Source organism: Callorhinus ursinus, unplaced genomic scaffold, assembly GCF_003265705.2.
Source record: "Callorhinus ursinus isolate GAN/ISIS: 27379988/994484 unplaced genomic scaffold, GSC_fseal_2.0 scaffold64, whole genome shotgun sequence".
Taxonomy (NCBI): domain Eukaryota; kingdom Metazoa; phylum Chordata; class Mammalia; order Carnivora; family Otariidae; genus Callorhinus; species Callorhinus ursinus.
The window spans coordinates 1,848,773-1,853,708 of NW_027397126.1; the positions used below are offsets into that span (position 1 = coordinate 1,848,773).

General features: G+C 41.7%; 1 non-coding gene across 1 annotated transcript; it reads right to left on the reverse strand.

The window, feature by feature from the left end:
* Window positions 1–1,566: 1,566 nt before the first annotated feature.
* On the reverse strand, window positions 1,567–1,639 carry TRNAR-CCU (transfer RNA arginine (anticodon CCU)). The gene has a single exon. It is a non-coding gene; the product is annotated as a tRNA-Arg (tRNA).
* Between the last annotated feature and the right edge of the window lie 3,297 nt (window positions 1,640–4,936).

Sequence of the window (4,936 nt, forward strand, 5' to 3'; positions counted from 1 at the left end):
TGGCTCAGCCTGCCCACCATTCCTCTAGTCCCGTGCCCTCGGAGAGAACCCCAATGGAACACATTTTAAAAACACCTGTATAAAGGAATGCCTGAGTGTTGGAGTCAGACATATTGGCTTCAAATCCTGGCCTATGAAGTATGATTTTGAGCAATTCACTTCGTATCTCTGAGTTTCGGTGTCTTCATATGTAAAATGGGAATACTAATATCTATTTCACGGTGTCGGTGGGGGGAGGAATTAACATTAGAGACTGGTCAGAGTTCAGTTCAGCACTTGGTGTCGAGTAGGACCATGATCCATGTTTGTTCTCTTTTCTTCCTCTTCCCCCTTTCAGGCACATCTTCCATTCTCTGCCCCAGCGCCCTTATCCCTCCACTGTGCCAGGCAGGGTACTTGGTCACAAGCAGCAGAAACAAACTCTTTGACTCTTTTGATCAGAAAGAAATTTGCGGCAGGTTTACTGGGTAATCCCCAGAATCACCAAGAAGGCTGGAGAGCTGGGTTTGGGATCACAGAGCCAGGAGCAAGGGCTGAAATCTCACTGCAAAAGTGATCAAGTGAGAATACTATTTTTGCTGCTGCCATCGAGCACACTGAAGAGTGCCACTGCTACCCTTGGAACATGAGCTTCCTGTAACTGTCACCACTGCCAGAGAGAGTATTCCTCTCTGTCCCATCACTCTGGGACAGGAGTGTTTGATGTGTGGTGCCCAAACCACCTGCCCTCACTCTAGCTGCAGGGACAGGTGTAATCTTGTACAGTGGGAGATGGTGCTGCTTCCTACCAAGACTCCTAAGGTGAGAGACATTCCCCAAGCATAGAGTTTGGTGTCAGCGTTTTGGCGGTATAGTGGATGCTCTGACACGCTGCCCAGAGCCATTAAATAATAACTCCTCATTCCTCCATTCCCCCAGCCCCAGGCAACCACGTTTTACTCTCTGTATCTGTAAACTTGGCTAATCTATGAACCTCATACAGGTAGAATCATACAATATTTGTCCTTTTGTGTCTGGTGTATTTCACTTAACATAATGTTTTCAAGTTTTACCCATGCTGTAGCATATATCATTACTTCATTCTTTTTAGGGCTGAATAATATTCCATTGTGTGTGTACACACACACACACACACACACACACACACACACACACACACAGACATACACCAGGTTTTGTTTATCCTTTCAAAGGTCAATGGACAGTTGGGTAGTTTCCACTTTTTTATATTATATTCAGTTTGTTTAATGCTGTTATAACCATTGCTGTATAAATATGTGTTTGAGGCCTTGCTTTCAATTACACTACATTTTTAAAGTTATTTTCTCAGTGGTTGTCCTTGGGATTACAATTAATATACTAATTTATAACAATCTCATTTGGATTACTACCCACTTAATTTTAGTAGCATAAAAAACCTTTCTCTATATAGCTCAATTCATTCTCTCTGAATGAATGACTTATTTTAATACTCATAATAGGGCAGGTTTGCTAGCAGTGAATTTTGTTAGATTTCTGTCTGGTAATATCTTAATTTTTCCTTCATTCTTTTTAAAGTAGGCTCCTCGCCCAATGTGGGGCTTGAACTCACGACCCCGAGATCAGGAGTCACACACTCTACCCACTGAACCAGCCAGGCACCTTTCTTCTTCATTTTTGAAGGACAGTCTTGCTGTATATAAAATTTTTGGTTGACAGTGAGTTTTTTTCCCAGCACTTTATGTCACCCCTCTGTTATCTGATCTCCATGATTTGTGATGAACATCAGTCCTTAATCTTACTGAGGATCTCTTGCAGTGGGTTGCTTTCCTTGCTGCTCTCAAGGGCTTCACTTTTGTCTTTAGGTTTTGACAATTTGATCGTGATTTGTCTAGGTGTGGGTCTTTCCGAGTTTTTCTCATTTGGAGTTCATTGATATTCTTGGATGTATAGATTGTATTTTATCAAATATGGGAAGATTTTAACCATTGTTTCTTCATACATTTTGTCATTTTCTCCCTGCCCTCTCCTTCTGGGATTCCCATTGTGATATGTTGGTATGCTTGATTTTGCACATATCTCTGAGGCTCTCCTCCTTTTTCTTAATTATTTTTTTTCTGCTCCTCAGACTATATAATCTCAATTGACCAATCTTCAATTTCTCTATTCTTTCTTCTGCCTTCTCAAATTTGCTATTCAGCCCTGCTATGGTCTGAATGTTTGTGTCCCCCTAAAATTCATATATTGAAATACTTACCCCTAAAGGTGATGATATTAGGAAGTGGGACCTTTGAGAAGTACTTAAGTCATGAAGGTGGCGGTCTCATGAATGGGATCAGTGCTTTTTAAAAGAGGCTCCAGAGGGATCCCTTGCCCCTTGCCCCACGTGAAGACACAAAGAGAAGTCTGAGACCCAGGAGAAAGCCCTTGCCTGACCCTGATCTTGGAAATCCAGCCTCCAGAACTGTGAAGAGTAAATTTCTGTTGTTTCTAAGCTACTGAATATTTTTTATTTGCAATTTCAATAGTCTAAGACAGAAATTGGCTCTCAAAAGTGGAGGTGGTGTTGTAACAAATACCTGAAAATGTGGAAGTTGCTCAGCTGGTTGAGTGGCCAACTCTTGATTTTGCCTCAGGTCATGATCTCAGGGTTGTGAGATGGAGCCCCACATTGGGCTCCATGGTGGGTGTGGAGTCTGATTAAGATTCACTCTCTCCCTCTGCCCTCCCCCCAGTCTGTACACATGCTCTCTCTTTTCTCTAAAAAAATGTGGAAGAAGCTTTGGAACTGGGAAATGGGTAGAGGCTATAAGAGTTTGAAGTCTGTGCTAGAAAAACCCTACACTGCTGTGGTTGGAGTGTTAAAAGCAAGTCTGGTGAGGGCTCAGAAAGGGAAGAGGAGAGCTTATAGATAAAGCCCCAATCTTAGAGAAAACCCAAGTGGTTGTGAATAAAATGTTCATAGAAATATGGATGGTAAAGGCCATTCTGATTAGGTCTCAGAAATGAGGACCATGTTATTGGAAACTGGAGGAAAAACAATCCTTGTTATAACATGGCAAAGAACTTGGCTGAATTGTGTTCATGTTATAATATTTTGTGGAAGGAAAAACTTGTGAGTGATGAAATTGAGTTCTTGGTTGAAGCTGTTTCTAAGCAAAGTGTTGAAGATGAGGCTTAGCTTCACTTGAATGCTTATAGTGAAATGCAAGAAGAGAGGAAGGACTTAAAGGTAGAATTGTTAATCAAAAGGGAAGCAGGTATAAACCATTTGGAAAATTCTCAGCCATATCATATTGCAAAAAATGAGAAAGCATGTTCAGAAGAGAACACTAAGCATGTGGCCAAGTGATGCTTTGATAAGAAAATTAGTGTAAGTGTGAACCATGAACTTAATCAGCCATCCCAGTGGGAAAACAACCAATTTGAACTGAAGAGGAAGTAGACAGGAAGGAATGAAGAAGGGTTGTCCGACTTACTAGGTTTTATAGGATGGGACCATAAAGCTATTCTTCAAGACAAAGGAAGAAGGACCCCAAGGGTGATTCAGAGATCATTAAAGTTGCCTGCTCAGTTTCAAAAGGGGGCACCATCACCTGGGTTTCAACAGGTCAGATAACCCCACCCAATGCTGTGGGGGTGGAGCCCTCCCCATTAAAACTGTGGAAGTGGGGCTGTCCCTGAGACATCAGACCAGTAGAGCCACAGGCACATGATTCCAGCTTGGGAGAGCTCCCCTATGGGGTATGTCCACCAAAGCCATGGGGGTGGCTGGTATGCCTGGAATGTAGGGCCCCTCCTCCAGAGGAGAGAACATTAAATGAAAGATTATACTCAAGCCTTAAGATATAATGTTGTTATAATGGTGAATTGGAAGGCTATCTGTATACCCAAGACTGAACACTCTCTCAGAAAACCACTGGGAAAATCCTAAGATTTCACTTCTAATTGACCTTCAGATTCTTCACCAACAGGAAGTGAAGGCAAGGGCAGAGTTGTAAACAGCCTGGCTGAGCACTGAAGTGCCCAACAAAGAGTCAGTCTGCAGACTAAGAGAGTATTTTTTTCTTTACTTTACTTTGTGTCTGTGTGTGGGGGGTGGGGGGTGGTCTCTAAACACCTTTAGGTGTTTGCATTAACTTTCCAAATACAAACTGACCATTAAGCTCACAGAACACAGACCTCGGTGACAATACATGACAAAGAATACAGACTTTACAAACACAGTGTAGAAAAAGCACTAAACAAGCAAACAGCGACAAACTTCAATAAGGAGCAACAACAAACCCTAGGAAGAAACTGTCTGTGATGAAGCCAAGACATTGGACTTAACAGACAAAGACTTTAAATCACCTGTCTTAGATAACATGCTCAAAGAGCTAAAGAAATCACTGACAAAGAATGAAAGAAAGCCAGAGAATGATTTTTCATCAGATATAGAATATCAGTAGAGATAGAAATTGTAAAAAGTAACCAGATAAAAATTTTGGAGCTGAAAAGTATAATAACTGAAATGATATATTCACTAGAGGGGTTGAAGAGCAGATTTGAGCAGGCAGAAGAATGAATGAGTAGACTTAAAGATAGGTCATTTGAGGTGCACCTGGGTGGCTCAGCAGTTGAGCATCTGCCTTCGGCTCAGGTCATCATCCCAGGTCCTGGGACGAAGCCCCACATTGGGCTCCCTGCTGAGCAGGGAACCTGCTTCTCCTTCTCCCTCTGCCTGCAGTGCCCCCTGCTTATGTTCACTCTCTCTCTCTGTCAGATAAATAAATAAAATCTTAAACAAAAAAGGTAGGTCATTTGAAATTATCCAGTCTGAGGAACAGGAAGATAAAAGAATAAAGAAAAATGAACAAAGCCTAAGAGAACTGCGAAAAACAATCAAGCATACCAAAATATGCATAATAAGTCACAGAGGAAGGGGGAGTAGAAAGAATATTTGAAGAAATAGAGT